The sequence below is a fragment of the Mustela putorius genome, unplaced genomic scaffold, assembly GCF_011764305.1.
Source record: "Mustela putorius furo isolate JIRA1106 unplaced genomic scaffold, ASM1176430v1.1 tig00003901_pilon_pilon_pilon, whole genome shotgun sequence".
NCBI lineage: Eukaryota > Metazoa > Chordata > Mammalia > Carnivora > Mustelidae > Mustela > Mustela putorius.
This window is the reverse complement of record NW_025422049.1, coordinates 9,701,587-9,719,353: the sequence shown is the minus strand read 5'-3', so window position 1 is coordinate 9,719,353 and position 17,767 is coordinate 9,701,587. Positions and strand designations below refer to the sequence as shown.

At 39.8% G+C, this 17,767-nt stretch overlaps 1 protein-coding gene across 7 annotated transcripts in view; it reads right to left on the bottom strand.

Moving 5' to 3' along the window:
* KLHL13 (kelch like family member 13) overlaps positions 1 to 17,767 on the bottom strand; it is a 203,452-nt gene that overhangs the window by 42,269 nt on the left and 143,416 nt on the right. The gene's annotated exons all lie outside the window — the stretch shown is intronic.

Here is a 17,767-nt window from a genome sequence, read left to right as displayed (position 1 = left end):
CATTTATTGAATGGTCACTGTGTATCAGGTACTTGCCCAGAAATTTACACACATGATGCCACATAATCCTTAAAATAATCCAATCCAATAGGTACTATTATTATTTCCTTTGTATGAAGGGTAGGGAAAATGAGCTACAGTGTTTAAAAGTTTAAAAGTAAGTTAGCTAGGGTTGCAAATATATTAAAAGTAGTTGGGTCAGGATTTGAATATAAATCTAGTGTGATTCCAAATTCCAAAGACCCCATTAATAAAAGTCAAAGATTAACTGTGACAGTAATACACTGCTTCCTCTTCTGTCATTAGTTATAGTTCTAATCAACCCCCAGTGGAACGAAAACTCTCACACATGAAGTAATTTCTTTTTCTAGCAATATCTCTTACTCATCATTTTGGGATCATTCAGTTAAATCGCTATCATCTAGTGGCATTTCCATCTTTTCTAAGAAATAAAAAGTAAAAAGAATGAATGCGAGCTATGCCCATGTATATATTACATTCATAATTTTTCGCAGGCCATAAAAAGCATTGGAGAACCTGTAGTCAACAGGTCAGCTTGTTTCACAGAAATCATGGAAAATATTTAATGAAGGACCTCAGGTTACAATGGATACTGACTACCATGGTACAACCTTTTATTACCCCTTAGACTAGGCAGGCCTGGGTTTCCTCAGGTACACACTGCCAAAAGTGTCTCTGAATCACCCAAGAGCAGGGAGCGGGGGGCTCTGAATGGGTTTGTGTGTTCATGATATAGATGGCTAATACGGACACTGGGAGAGGAAGAGGGAGAGGCCATCTTCAAGCCCTAGGAGCTCCACTTTTGCTATTTACCTCAAACTTCCTACATGTTGAATTATTTGTTTTTCTTTTTTCTTTTTTTTTTTTAACGATTCTTTTTATTTGAGAGCGAGAGAGGGAGCGAGGAGCAGAGGGAGGAGAAGCAGAGCGCAGAGCCCGACATGGAGCTCGATTTCACCACCTAGAGATCATGACCTGAGCTGAAAGCAGATGCTTAACTGATGGAGCCACCCAGGTGCCCCTTTCTGTTTCTTTTTTAAGGTTTTATTTTTTAAGTAAGCTCTACCCCCAACATGGGGCTGGAACCCACAACTCCAAGATCAAGAGTCACATGGTCTATCGGCTGAGCCAGCCAGATGCCCCAAATTGTTTGTTTTTCTAACTCTGGCCTATCCAATATCATGAAGATTTCACTACTTGTTCCCTACCATACCTGTAACTTCAGTTGACCAGTCTGAACAAGAAAAAAAAACTTTAAGACTACCATACTTTAAGATCCTGCTTTTTGAATCCAGACATCAACGAGATGGCTTTAAATCTTGTAATAATTAGCAAAATTCTGGCCTCAAGGGTGACATCAATTTTTCTTGAGAATATTAGAGCCATAGTATAACCAAAAATGAATTAATAATACATGACAATGTTTTATTCAATCCTCATGGATATTTAATAAAGAGAATAATTTAAATAAGATTTTAATAAGCATAGCAGAAAATGAATATAGCTTTCTACTAATTTCAGAAATAGCCTTAAAAAGAATTAAATTCTATACATGACATATAGCATACACACACTCACCCATTCTTTTAAACAGCTTTTGCAGACCAACATTTAAAAGTACAGAATTTTTTTTAAGCATGTTCAGCTTTTTTTTTTTTAAGATTATTTATTTATTTATTTGACAGACAGAGATCACAAGCAGGCAGAGAGGCAGGCAGAGAGAGAGGAGGAAGCAGGCTCCCTGCTGAGCAGAGAGCCCAATCCGGGGCTCCATCCCAGGACCCTGAGATCATGACCTGAGCTGAAGGCAGAGGCTTTAACCCACTGAGCCACCCAGGTGCCCTAAAAGTACAGAATTAATGGGACAAGTGGGAAATAGACTGATGGTGATTGGGATCCCTAACCAGAAAATTTCCATTCAAACAGAATAATTTTAATGAAATATCCAAGGAGAATGTTTTATTATTTTCTGTATTCTCTGCACAAAACCTAGCACATGAGAATTTCAGCATGTCATTTGAATGAACACAGCATCTCATTTTTGTGGACATTTCTTTCCTCACGCAGTGCTTTCAATGACCACCAATTATGATTTTTATAGAACCACAGATGTAAAAGAGACAGGAATGAAGCTGAAGCCACATTGTGCCTATGACATATCCTGGAAATTGCTTTTTTTGAAGAAATCACAGATAACAACTTGTTTGCTTGTCATTTGTCTCTAGCTCCTAAAATCAAAAAGCAGAATGTGAAAATGTAGCCCTTTCTTGGCAAGATAAAATGGTGGGCTTTCTAATTAATTACTTCAAAATTTGCTGAAGAAGCCTTCACTAAAGTCATCTTCTTCATGACTTTGTCTCAACATACTTTGACTTTTTAACATTCAGAGCCCTCCCTTTTATTTCTGCATCAGTAACAGCACATGCCATGTCAACCTTCTCAGCAGATTCAAAATTCTCTTCCGTCTCCTTTCCACCAAGTTTACTGACTGGATGTGAAGAGCACTGCTTTCCAGCACTGCAAGGAGGTAAAAGCTCTCCTTAAAGGAATGATTCTCTGAGTAATTCCAAAGACAAACAAAAGTTTTTAAATACTCATTTTTCAAGTCATGTGGTTCAAAGCAATAAAAAAGACCAGGGGTTGTAAGAAGAGGTCAGGGGATCAAGGGGATTTTGTCTCTCCCCTCCCCACATTTGGGGACGTCTGGAGCTGTGTTTTATCGTTGCAAAGGGGGGGGGGTGCTTCCTTCGTCTAGTGGCATGCGGCTAAACCTCCCACCAAGGCACAGAAAAGTTCTCCACGGCAAAGATGTGCTTAGGCAAAAATGTCAAGAGTGCTGAGATTGAGAAACCCTCATACAGAGGGATTAACGTACTCAGGAAAATTTTTCTAAAGCAATTTCATGTTCTAAATGACTTCCCGGTCTGAGGGTTGACACTACATGACAATGTTGGCAGTAAGAAACACAGTGGGATTGTTAATTACCACTAATTCTTCTAAGACTACCTAACAATAAAATACCTCTGTTTCCTCCAGCTCCACAACTTGAACAAGCAAGTGTTTACAGTAGATAAGTAGATAATGGCTTTGAAGCTTAGAAGACAGTTATGCAGGAAAGCTTTTGTTCTACGTAAATGCATCTAAGAATAAGAATTTCAGAGTTCTGCTTAAAACAAATGCTATTTGGGTTCACTTTCACATGCTGACTTTGAATCAAGCAAATTCGGCCTGGATCAATGCTATAAAATTATCCACAGGAGAGCGGTATGTTCGTCACTTTTCTGTCCCAAACTCAAATCTTGCTACGTTGGTACATTGCATCAGGCCTTCCAGCCCATCCCCCTGCCACGGGACACAGCTTATTTTCTTAACAATGACCAACCACAGAGCACCAAAGCCATCTTTCACAAAGTGTACATGAATCACTCGACTGTATGCTTGTTCAAAGAGAACAATTACTTTTTCAAAGAGCATTAGGGGAGAGATAGAAGCACTGTCTGATCATCATTTTACTGAAAGCATTGCAAAGGTGGTCAAAAGAAACAGAAAGTCGAAGCAATTATCAGGTTAGCAGGGTGATGCTAACGTGCTGATCTTGCCTAAAAAAATTTCCACAATTTAAAAATCACCCCCAAGGGCAATGTGTAGATGCTATGAGCACACCAGTCAGAAAGATGTAAGTCCAAATGGTTAACAGAGAGAAAAATGTTCAGGTTCATTAGAAGCCCAGAATATGCAAATTACAGCAAAGATTCCCTCTTTAAATTTATAAACGCACGGAGTTGAAGATACACTTTTGAAACTAGTGGAAACATGCGCTGTCTACGTGGCACTGTTTACTCAAACGGATTTTTAAGGTTTTTAAAAATCTTCAAATGGGCACAGTGAACACTGGGACGACCGAGGGTTGTGTGTTCCACGTCTGACCTGGTAGGTAGGTTGCAGCCAGAGTGTTCTGTCAATCTGGCTGAAATGTGTTTTCTATAGTGAAGAGTTCTGCAGAGGTTAATAGTTTGATTTGTCTTCTATAAGGAAGTCATACTCTCAGAATTCACTGCAGCAACTGGGCTTGTTGGCGTGCAGTGTGAGTAAGGGAAGAACATCTCACAATTGCATCATTTGGCTCCAAAGCCTCAAACACTCTTCCAAAGCTCCCTACCCAAATAGATACATAGGATTAAAATTTTAAAAATTCACCCCCAACCCCCGGGGATGAGTACTTTTGGGTTTAAAAACTGGGGTCTTAGCTTGATAAACGAAGAAATGCCGATCTCAGTTTCTTGCTTTCTCTCACTGCAAGCACTAGATGTTACGCAGAAAGCTAGGTGAGCGCTAACGTCCTTGTCGAGGAAAAGGGGCTGTTTTAGCGCTCTTTGAGATTATTAGCACAAAAACACGTGAAACACTTGACTGTTTTTGGTGTAGATATTCTAGGTGGCTTGGAGGGATGAATCAGAGAAAACTTAACTTTTCTCTGTTTAGTTCCCAGTTAGCTTCATAGCACCATTATATTACAAAGTGGTTAAACCTATCAGTGTATTTTTTAAAGATTTTTTAAAAACTCATCTCTATACCCAACACGGGGCTCGAACTCATCATCCCAAGAACAAGAGTCCCATGTTCTTCCCCCATCAATGATTTTAATAACACAATTCCACCGTGACAAAAGAGCAGGGGTTTCTAAGTTAGTGTTAAGAATGCTATACAGATGTTGTAATTTCTCAGAGTAATATTATCCTAACTGACAGTTAGCACCCAGTGGGTTAGCACGCAAGAAGAGCAGGAATAACAAAACAGCATATAAGTAACAACAGCAACGCAAGTCATGAATGGGACAACAAGGCGACACATAGGGTTAGTTGATCAAGGCAGTGCCTCATGCTTTCCACCTCCCGTTCCCCCAGAAAAATAAACCACGTATTTGTCACACTCACAATTTAAAAAGAAAATCAAGAAAAAGGTTTTCTTCAAAGAAGTACTCCCCCTCCATTTGTTTTTCTGCTCTGAAACAGAGAAGTGTCTGCTAGCCGTGGCATTTGCTAAATGAAACATTTCTTGTGATGAAGTTATATGGCAGGTGGGGGAGAAGTTTAGCCACCTGTTCTCATACTCATTTGAATTTGAGTGCTAAATCTGTCAAGGTATTTCCTTCCACCCTTGAGAAATAAATTAAAAACTTAAGATGGTAGAAGTTATTCCCCATAGATTTTTCTATAGTTTCGAAGCATGTACACTGCCTTGAATTCTAAAGATCTTCTTTTTTAGTTCTAAAGATCTTAACAACCCTCCTACCTCACACAAGTTGGAATCTCAGATATACTCCTTCAACCCTCCCAAACAAAAACTGAATGACACACACACACACACACAGACACACACTCTCTCTCTCTCTCTCTCTCACTCAACTTCCATTAAAGCAATGAGAAATGGTTTTTAAAAAATCAGCAAGAAAATCCCAACTTATGAAATAAAGAAATACATATAAAATAAGCCTGGTATTTTCACAAAAAGGAAGGAAAAAAACCTTAAAGATTTCCAATGTTTTAAAGCTACATCCCAGTGAAAATGGCACTCACAGTATCATTACACAAAGAAATTACAAATATCATAGCAATTTTTCCTAATAAGACCTAAATTAGTTGCTGTTTAAGAAACAATGGAGAACGGGGCTCTTCCTGAGGTGCTTGCCTGAAAGAAATTAAAAAAAGATAAAGCTTTGGTTAGCTATTTATTTGTATTTTTTAATGACACAAGTCTAAGTACCTTATTGTCAACTTGCAATGAATTCAGTAATGGAAATCTTTAGCATGTAGCCTATAAAATGGAGGCTAATCTTTCCAAGGCTTTCTTTGTGCTGCAGCAATACCAGAATCCACAAAAGAGAAAAATGCTCCGTTCAAGGTAATAGTGTCAGACTGCAAAATGACTTTCTAAAGAGGCTTCTTATATGCATGTGTCTGTCACATTTAAAATAAAATCACAATAATAAATAGCTGATGTCAGTTTTAACATAGGAATAAGATCGTTTACGCCAGCACCTGCTATGTACTGGGCATTGTGCCAAACGCATTCTCTGGGCTACTTAATCCTCAGAGCAATCCCATTTTCAAGATAGGAAACTGAAGCTCCGAGAGTTTAAGGCTTCACCATGAGTCTGGAAACTACGATTTGAACTTGAGTCTGATCCCAGAACCTGTAATGTTCCCATTACACCAAGCCTGAAAAAAAAGAAAGAAAGAAAGAAAAAGAAAGACAGATAGACAGGACCTAAGCCAACTGTCATTTCAATGCTTAATTGATAAATGCAAGCAAGATCTCAGAAAGACACGTTCTGTTACAGGAAAGTAATTTTTTTGTTTGGATTAATTCAGTCTAAAAGCACCGACTTTTCCCACTTCCATAAAAACAATACCAATGCTAAAGATCTCTCATGCCATTCTCGTGACACATGGAGGGTAAGGAGGTAGCCTATCTCAGGATATAACTCAGATCAAATTTAGGGAGATCTCTCCATTACTGATACCAACATTTAAGGGAACACATTCTGAATTCCAAAGCCACCCATCACTATCACAGAAATAGCACTACAACACAGATGAGGGAATCCGGCTAAACAAATGGAATGACAAATGATCCTCCATTAGATAACTATGACAGGATGAAAGTTAATTATCCAATGCATAAAGCATTTGCACTGAGTATCTCAATCCTGTCCCTGAAAAACTTTAAAATTAATGTTTGTTCCCTCTATCTACCATATTTGAATACTTTAGTCTTTCTTCATCTCGTAAAATTGATATACCACTTAAACAGTATCAAGCCTCATGTATCTAGACCCAGAAAATTCTTCTGTTTAGAATCTTGGTTCATATACTGTTTCTCCTTCTTCACATTTTTAAAAAAGATTTTATTTATTTGAGAGAGAGAGAGAGAGGGATAGTGAGCAAGCAAGCATGAGTTGGGGGGAGAGGAGAAAGGAGAGGGAGAAACAGACTCCCCACCGAGTTGGGAGTCAGAGGTGAGGTTTGATCCCAGGACTCTGGGATCACAAACTGAGCCAAAGGCAGATGCTCAACTGACTGAGCCACCCAGGTGCCCCTCATTCTTCATATTTCTTATTAATATTGTACTAAAGGCTATAGATAGATACATACATATCTGAAGTAGAGAGAAATGAGTAAGTAAAGAATTCCTTCCTAAATGCCGATTCCATACCTACTATATATAAAATAACTAAGTCAGAACTCCCTTGCCCTAAGAAGCCATACAGGGTAAGAGAGCCCACAAGAGATAGTAGTATAGGGAGATGGTGATATGTAGTTGTGAGCTTGGGAAAACAGCATGTGCTCCCATCACTGTCAATAACCCCCTTCCCAGGACACAGGGAAAATAATAGTTACAATCGCTTGGCCATGCATACGCCCTATGTAGGGAAGACCCACGCTACAACCAGCACCAGGCCTACCACTGAGAAGTCTAGCTGTACTTAAGGCAGGGAGCATGCCTCCTTCTTCTACCCCCAAATGAAGAAACTACAACGGGAGCCCCAGTACCCTGGCCAACTTTCCTTGAAGGAGCTTTTTGCTTTTGCTCCCAGAAGATTTGTTAACCAAGGGGTCATTTTACTTCTATTATCTGTAGGCCACCAACTTTGAAATTTGACTGTTGAGCTATGGTGCATTTCTTTTACTTTTTTATTTTTTATTTAGTTATTTGACAGACAGAGATCATAAGCAGGCAGAGAGGCAGGCAGAGAGAGAGGAGGAAGCAGGCTCCCATTGAGCAGAGAGCCCGATGCAGGGCTCAGTCCCAGGACTCTGTGATCATGACCCAAGCCGAAGGCAGAGGCTTAACCCACTGAGCCATCCAGGCACCGCGCTAATGGTGCATTTCAATGGAAGAGCATGTTATTAAAGAATTGTGCTTCTGCCTGCCTAAAATGTCAGTTTAGTAAATACTTAAACATCCAAGTTACCCAATTTTTTTGAGTTTATTATAAAGGCAGATTTCCACAAACTCAAAACCAATTAGAAATCACTGAGATAAGTCTCTTTGGGAACAGAAGAATCATTAATCAAGTGCTAAAAATCCTATCCTTTTCTGTCTTTTCTGAATTTCCTAGTTATATTCAACTTCATAGTCAATAATTCATGACCAGATCTTAAGGGAATGTTTATTTCTCTTTTAAAAGGAAACATGACAAAAAACCCAAAGAGTAAGACTTTTAAACTTACAAAGTAATAGCCGATTGCATTTGGTTTTAAGAATTATAATTGGCAGCTCTGAGTCTCACTGCCTCTCTGTCTTTAAAGCCAGTAATAATGTAACAAATCTCAACCTTGATTTTGCAAGGACCTAGAGGCATCTCTAATCATTTCAATGAATATGATAAAAATTTCAGTATTGAATCAATCATGTTTTAATACAGCATGTTTAATGTGATGTAATCAAATCAATGTTTCAATATCACAACCAGTATTTTTCAGACAGGGCAAGGTAATACAAGAAAAAGTATCAGACAACCACATGAATCTGGGAATCACACTTCTTTTAAGCTCATCTCAGGATGATGCTCCAAAAATGGAGCAAAGAACCAAACGGAAGCCAAGAACCAAATTTGCATAATATTTCATATTAAAATTATTTTCCATTTTGTACACTTCTGTGTACCATTAAGATTTTTTAAAAAATATTTTATTTATTTATTTGACAGAGAGAAATCACAAGTAGATGGAGAAGCAGGCAGAGAGAGAGAGAGGAAAGCAGGCTCCCTGCTGAGCAGAGAGCCCGATACGGGACTCGATCCCAGGACCCTGAGATCATGACCTGAGCCGAAGGCAGCGGCCTAACCCACTGAGCCACCCAGGCGCCCCAAGATTTTTTTTTAATGGGCTAATTTCTGGGCTCTCAGTTTTGTCTCATTGATCTGTGTGTCCTTTTTTGTTTTTTTTAAGATTATTTATTTATTTATTTGACAGAGAGAGATCACAAGTAGGCAGAGAGGCAGGCAGAGAGAGAAGAAGGGAAGCAGGCTTCCTGTTGAGCAGAGAGCCCAATGCGGGGCTCGATCCCAGGACCCCAGGATCATGACCTGAGCCAAAGGCAGAGGCTTAACCCACTGAGCCACCCAGGTGCCCCTGTGTGTCCTTTTTTTAATGCCAGTATCATACTATATATATATTTTTAAAGATTATTTATTTATTTATTTATTTATTTGAGAGAGAGCGTGAGAGAGAGTGTGAGAGGGGAGAAGGTCAGAGGGAGAAGCAGACGCCCCATGGAGCTGGGAGCCTGATGCGGGACTTGATCCTAGGACTCTAAGATCATGACCTGAGCTGAAGGCAGTTGCCCAACCAACTGAGCCACTCAGGCGCCCCAAGATTTTTTTTTTTTAAGAGGGGGGTGGAGGCAGAGGGACAGGGAGCAAGAGAATCTTAAGCAGGTCCCGTGCCCACCACGTGAGCCCAACATAGGGCTGAATCTCACATTGCCAAGATCATGACCAGAGTTGAAATCAAGAGTCAGACACCCAAATGAGTGAGCCACCCATGTGCCCCAGGGTGTTCTTTTTCTTCATCAAACTCTGAGTTAACTCTCTCGTGCTATGCGTACATAAGCACTGCCTACCTCTCTCAAGTTGTTAGGAGATGCAAAAAATGTTTACTGTCCTTTATAGTGCACCCACCTACCCACAAATTCAAGTATCATAGTCTAAGGGTTAAAGTGAAGTTTTTAGCCTTAGAAATGGCTTCTGGTTTTTCTCCTCAAATACCATCAAGATCCACCACTTTACTGGACTGCTAGAAAACTATTTGAGCAAGTTGATAATGTTCAATTCCGTATCACAAGGCTATTTCAAGAACCAGCTACAGACAGCTCTGCTGATAGAACAAAAAAGCTCTACAAAAATACTTTTGTAAGTTTTTTTTTCCACAGCACAGTAACAATATGGAAGGACTCCTTTGGGGAAAGTATTTATGGACCATGACTCTATTTGTTTACTTTAAATATTAAGTATTCCTTTTAAACAAATTATTTGTCAGAAAGAGAGTGCGGGAGAGAGAGTGCGCATGGGAATACAAGCAGGGGGAGTGGGAGAGGGAGAAGCAGGCTTCCCGCTGAGCAGGGAGCCTGATGTGGGACTCAATCCCAGGACCCTGAGATCAGGACCTGAGCTGAAATCAAGAGTCAGATGCTTGAGTGACTGAGCCACCAAGAAGCCCGTAAGTAAGAATTTTAAGTAGAAGATAATCAGAGCACTCTCAGACTGCGTGTGTATGTGTTTTGCAGAAGCCGGTTAGGAATTGTGAAGGAGTAATGAAGTACTGCTTTGATCTGTTGGAAGTAAGTAGGAAAGAGGGATATTAAGCAAGAAGACAGAAGCTTCCTTTCCTTCCTTCCTACTGTCTTTCATTTTTTTATTTAAAAAGTTTAAGATTTTGTTTATTTGACAGAGAGAGAGCACAGCAGGGGGAGCAGCAGAGGGAGAGGGAGAAGGAGACTCCCTGCTGAGCGGGGAGCCGGATGCAGGGCTGGATCCCAGGACTCTGGGATCGTGACCTAAGCCGATGGCAGACTCTAAGCCGACTGAGCCACCCAGGCACCTCCCTATAGTCTTTTAAACCGGTGTTTCGCACCCCACTTTATAATTTCTGACTCTCAGAGTATAGGTGAGAAGGAGACAGGGGAGAATCACCAAGTAGGTAAGGAGAATAAAGAATCGAGGTGTTAAAATTCTGCCCAGCTAGTTGGAAAATGCTGCTATACACTACTTCCCTCCCTCACCCCATCTACACCAGCTACTTCTTGAAGCAGTAAGTCATTTTTTCCTTTTTATTTATTTATTTTAAAGTCTTTATTTATTTATTTATTTAGACAGAGATCACAAGTAGGCAGAGAGGCATGCAGAGAGAGAGGAAAGCAGGCTCCCCGCAGAGCAGAGAGCCTGATGCGGGGCCCGATCCCAGGACCCTGAGTTCATGACCTGAGCCAAAGGCAGAGGCTTAACCCACTGAGCCACCCACGTGCCCCCAGTAAGTCATTTTTCATCTCCAAAATCTAATCTTTTCATAGATCCCACTTTAATGAGAACATTAGTTTATTTAAAAGCACTCTCAATGGAAACCAATTCAACTACATCGTTCTTAAAGATTTTATTTTATTAATGATTTTATTTTTTAAGCAATCCCTATACCCAATATGGGGCTCAAGCTCACAACCCCAAGATCAATGGCACGCTCCAACAACCAAGCCAGCCACTGCCCCAGACTACATAGTTCTCAGTGATCATTTTGGGAAGCTTGGTCAGACAGAAGAAAGTTCAGGAATCTAAGTGTCATGCATTCAAGAGAGCCATAGATAGGATATTTTGGATTCTAGAAGAAAATCGTTATCATCAAAGTATTTCAATCATCTTTGACTCCTGTTTCTTCCCAATCTCCTATGTCCAGTCAACTGTCAAAATACTACTGAATATTCTTAATATGTTCCTATCCTTAACTTCTCTATACTGTCACTGTCCCTACACCATGCTTCTGACATCTATTACTTCTTATTTGGATTTGGTTATTAATATAAAGAACATATTTGTCACATCATAGCTACTTCACATACTGTGACTGTATTTATAACTCTGAAAGTCGCTTTCTTGCTCAAAAGTATTCAATGAATCCTCAGCTTCCTGAACAAAAACTGAATCCCACACTTGGGTTCAAGGCTTCTTTATTAGCCCTCTTTAACCTAATATGCATTCCAGCAAATAATTCAAAATAAATATATATTTAATGGTTAGAATATAAATAAAAACCCCAATCTATCAACTGTTTTGTTTTAGAGTATGTTGTTTTCATTCATCGTAACAGCTATGCCTTATTTCTATTGTTACCCAAGTAATGTGTAAAAACCATTTATTTTAAATATTTTTATTTTTTTAAGATTTTATTTATTGATTTAGAGTGGGGGGAAGGGTAGAGGGAGAGGAAGAGAGAGAGAGAAAATCTCAAGCAGACTCCATCCTGAACTCAGAGCTGGACGTGGGGCTCGATCTCACAACCCCAAGATCATGAGCTGAGCTGAAATCAAGAGTCAGACACTTAACTAAATGAGCCACCCATGTGTCCTTCTGTTTATTTTTTTTTCAATTTGCATTCCAGTGTAGTTAACATACAGTGTTGTGTTAGTTTCCGGTGTACAACAGAGTGATTCAGTAGTTCCACAGATTACTCAGCGCTCATCACGGTAAGTGTACTCTTAATCCCCTTGACCTATTTCAACCACTCCCTGCTGGTAACCATCAGTTTGTTCTCTATAGTCAAGAGTCAGTTTCGTGGTTTGTCTCTCTCTTTCTTCTCCTTTGTTCATTTCTTTTGTTTCTTAAATTCCACATATGAGTGAAACCATATGGTATTTGTCTTTCTCGGATTTATTTCACTTAGCATTACACTCTGTAGATCCACCCATGTTGTTGCAAATGGCAAGATTTCGTTCTTTTTTTTATGATTGAGCACTATTCCGGTGTGTGTGTGTGCATGTACTTGCGGATGTGTACCATACCATCTTTATCTATTCATCTATCAATGGCTGCTTCCATAGTTTGGCTCTTGTAAATAATGTTGTAATAAACATAGGGATGCATGTACACCTTCGAATTAGTGTTTTTGCATTCTTTGGGTAAATACCAGTAGTGTAACTACTGGATGGTAGAGTAGCTCTATTTTTTATTTTTTGAGGAACCTGCATATTGTCCTCCACCCTGGTTCTACCATTTTGCACTACCAGCAACAGCATACAAGGGTTCTCTTCTCTCTACATCCTCACCAACAGTTGTTGTTTCTTGTGCATTTGATTCTGGACTTTCTAAATGGTGAGAGGTAATAGCTTATTGTAGTTTTGATTTGCACTTCCCTGATGATGAGTGATGTTGAGTTATATTTTCATGTTTCTGTTGCCTATCCGGATGTCTTCTTTGGAGAAAACATCTGTTCATGACTTCTGCCCATTTTTTAATTGGATTATCTATCTTTTTGTTATTGAGTTATGTAAGTTTTTTATATATTTTGGATACTAACCCTTTATTGGATGTGTAGTTTGCAAATATCTTCTCCTATTCATTAATGTCTTTTAATTTTGTTGGTTGTTTCCTTTGTTGTGCAGAATCTTCTTATTTTAATGTAGTCCCAATAGTTTATTTTTGCTTGTGTCTCCCTTGCCTCAGGAGACATACCTAAAATGTTTTAAACATTTTTGATATAAGGACAATTTATTTAATTTAAATCTAATATTTGCTAAACCTGGGCAAATAGGCTGAAGTCCTTTTAAGTATAAAACAATTAAGTCAAGTAAATATGGATGATTTTTTGAATACTAATTTTAAATTCATGTCTCCTAAGCCTTAGTCACAGCTCCTTTCTTCCTAGTCTGCCATTCCTTTTTTCAAATTAGACGCACAAAACATGTTATCATTCAAGTGCAAACATACAAGCTTTAAAACATAAATTTGTCTAAAATAGTTTTTCCCATTATGATAAAGAATATGTGAACACAAGTCAAATCACTCTTAAGTCCAAGAGTGATTTGCAGTCTTGGAACAGATTATAATCTTATTCTCTTTATCAAATTACTATTTGATGAACCATGACTAAAGTATTTTGGTCATTGGTAAATTGCTTCTACTAAAATTACTTTCAGTCTGTGCCAGCATCATGGTATTTATCAGCAAGCAAGAAACAGAATCAGGATTTTGGATTAGTTTTTTCGTAGGAAAGATAGGCATAACTTACTCTCTAATGAGACTGTGATATATTAGATTACTGCATATATCAAATGAAGAAATTCAACACTCTTAAGGGAATGATCTGCACAGATGATCCAGGTCTTCCGTCTCCTTAAGATCAAAATGTTGGTTTGTTTAGCTGTGAATCACTCAGAAATGATTACATACACACAACCTTTGTAGGAAAGTGCTCATAATGAATGAAAATTGTTTCATTTTGGTTGTGCTAAGGGACTGGATAGCCAATTCACAACCTCGAACAGCCACATACTTTTCAAAATTTTGTTTCAATTTTAGCTAGGTCAGACTAAGTGAGTTAATAAGGAATTGAGTGAGTTAATTGCAGAGAAGAGAAAAGCTCCAATGTAGGCTCACTTAAAAGTCAAATCTAGTTGAGGATTTTGTAGTAAACCAGTCTTAAACATTAATTTGTAATACAGTTGATGGAATGGGATAAACTAATAAAAAGGAAATATAAATTAAGAATAGGTTGAGTCATCAAATACAACCATGCAGGAAGGAAAAGTGATCGAACATGAATATCACATTCTCTTCCAAGGTATAAAGGTATGACAAAGAGTAATTTGTAAGGTTACTTCTAGCTCTTGGATTCAGAGAACTCTCACTGCATATGATAATTACGTTTTTTAAAAAAATATTTTATTTATTTATTTGACAGACAGAGATCACAAGTAGGCAGAGAGGCAGGCAGAGAGAGAGGAGGAAGGAGGCTCCCCACTGAGCAGAGAGCCCGATGCGGGGCTCGATCCCAGGACCCATGACCTGAGCCAAAGGCAGAGGCTTTAACCCATTGAGCCACCCAGGCACCCTCCCCCCCTTTTTTTTAAAGTAAGCTCTACACCCGATGTAGGATTTGAACTCATGACCCCAAGATCAAGACTCACATGTTCTACCGACTGAGCCAGCCAGACACAGTCTTTTTTAAAGTATGCTTTTTTAAAGATGGCATGGTCTTATCCCACTGATGAGTGCAAGCAAAGTATTTTTGAAACTAGAGAAACAAAACGTGAACATAGAAGATGTTACAGGGCAAGCTGTAGGGGAAAAGAAAAGGTAATTTAGAATTTCTAAGAATACTTGGCAGTGAGAGACTTCAATGTGGGAAGGAAAAAGGGGGAGAGAGAAGGGACAGACATATGGCATAAGCACTAACATAGTTCAGTAGCCCACGAACACCCAACAGAACTTGACCTACAACCTATCATTCTCATGAAGTTTCCTTCTCAAATGTTAGTGCTGTAAAATATAGTAAGTGCTCAAGGCTTTTAAATAAAAAATTCAGTCAAGCCCCTATACCTTCCATAATAGAAAGGAAACAGTGTCCAGAGAATTAAAAATACCTACTTCTGAGTCCAGAACATTCCCACACTCACCCCCAAGTTTAGAAATGGCACTTTTGGGGCACCTGGGTGGCTCAGTTAAGTTTCTGCCTTCAGCTCAAGTCATGATTCCAGGGTCCTGGGATCCAGACCCTCATCAGGCTCTCTGCTCAGCTGGAAGCCTGCTGCTCCCTCTGCCCCTCCCCTCCCCCACCTGTGCTCATGTGCATGAGTGCTCACTCGCTCTCTTTCTCTCTCTGAAAAAAATAATGGCACTTTTCTGGCCATACTGACTTGCAGGAGAATCCAGTTTAATGCTCAAAGGCTGAGTGGCATAGACAGTCTCCATTTGTGCTTTTACTGTTCCTATTTCACAGGTGTTCACAAAGTAACATCCAGGTTTCAGTGTTTTCCTCTGCACTACACACTGAAAGGCATGAGCATGGCAACAGTCATATAATTGTATGCCATCACCAGCTAATTTTTGTTTTATTTTTTAAGTAAACATATAATGTATTTTTTTTTAAAGCTTTTATTTCTTAATTTGACAGAGAGAAATCACAAGTAGATGGAGAGGCAGCCAGAGAGAGAGAGAGAGATAGGGAAGCAGGCTCCCTGCTGAGCAGAGAGCCTGATGCGGGACTCGATCCCAGGACCCTGAGATCATGACCTGAGCCGAAGGCAGCAGCTTAACCCACTGAGCCACCCAGGCGCCCAACATATAATGTATTTTTATCCCCAGGGGTATAGGTCTGTGAATCGCCAGGTTTACACACTTCACAGCACTCATCATAGCACATACCTTCCCCAATGTCCATAACTCCACCCCCCTCTTCCAACCCCCCTCCCCCCAGCAACCCTCAGTTTGTTTTGTGAGATTAAGAGTCACTTATGGTTTGTCTCCCTCCCAATCCCATCTTGTTTCATTCATTCTTCTCCTACCCCCTTAACTCCCCCACGTTGCATCTCCACTTCCTCATATCAGGGAGATCATATGACAGTTGTCTTTTTCTGATTGACTTATTTCGCTAAGCATGATACCCTCTAGTTCCATCTATGTCGTTGCAAATGGCAAGATTTCATTTCTTTTGATGGCTGCATAGTATTCCATTGTGTATATATACCACCTCTTCTTTATCCATTCATCTGTTGATGGACATCTAGGTTCTTTCCACAGTCTGGCTATTGTAGACATTGCTGCTATAAACATTCGGGTGCATGTGCCCCTTCAGATCACTACGTTTGTATCTTTAGGGTAAATACCCAGTAGTGCAATTGCTGGGTCACAGGGTAGTTCTATTTTCAACATTTTGAGGAACCTCCATGCTGTTTTCCAGAGTGGTTGCACCAGCTTGCATTCCCACCAACAGTGTAGGAGGGTTCCCCTTTCTCCGCATCCTCGCCAGCATCTGTCATTTCTTGACTTGCTAATTTTAGCCATTCTGACATCACCAGCTAATTTTTTTAAAGCAGGTTCCATACTGGGCATGGAGCTTGATCATGAGGCTTGAACTCAGGACCCCAAGATTGAGACCTGAGCTGAGATCAAGAGTTGGAGGCTTAACAGAATGAGCCCCTAGGTGCTCCATGCCAGGTCATTTTGTAGTATCTTTTTAAGATTTGTTGAAGGTTCTCTCCAGCTTATATTATCTGTATGACTTTTCAAGACATGTGAGGACCTTGTAGTTGTTAAATAAGACTTTCTTATAGCCTTCATGTTTTATCTAATTCTGAAGGATGCTCCAAATACAATGAAAATGTTTTGAGAAAGTGGAAAGGAATTCAGAGTCCTTTGAAATGTTTTCTTTAATTCATTAGTACAATAAAACACATCAACCAACTTGTATGACGCACTCATTCTAGACGGCTCTAATATGAACAGAGTAATTCTGAATGTATCTGCCTGTTACATATAACCTTCTTAAGAAAACAAATTCTATGATTTCTATGATTTTTTTAAAAGATTTTATTTATTTGACAGAGAGAGATCACAAGTAGACAGAGAGGCAGGCAGAGAGACCGGCAGAGAGAGAGGAGGAAGCAGGCTCCGTGCCCAGCAGACAGCCCGATACAGTACTCAATCCCAGGACCCTGAGATCATGACCTGAGCTGAAGGCAGAGGCTTAACCCACTGAGCCACCCAGGTGCCCCTCTATGATTTTATTCCAAAGATGGAGGCTGGGTGGCTCAGTTGGTTAAGCATCTGACTCTTGGTTTCGGCTCAGGTCGTGATCTCAGGGTCATGAGATCGAGTACCACAATAGGCTCTGAGCTCAGCACAGAATCTGCTTGAGATTTTCTCTCTCCCCTTTTGCTGCTCCCCCAACATACACTCTCTCAAGTAAATAAATAAAATCTTTTTTGGAAAAAAAAGGTGGCACTGGGGCGCCTTGGTGGCTCAGTGGGTTAAGCCTCTGCCTTCGGCTCAGGTCATGATCTCAGGGTCCTGGGATTGAGCCCCGCATCGGGCTCTCTGCTCAGCCAGAAGCCTGCTTCTCCCTCTCTCTCTGCTTGCCTCTCTGCCTACTTGTGATCTCTGTCTGTCAAATAAATAAAATCTTAAAAAAAAAATAGGTGGCACTAATGCTTATTAGCTTTTAAAAGGAGACTTGGACCATGCAAATCATCTCAGAAA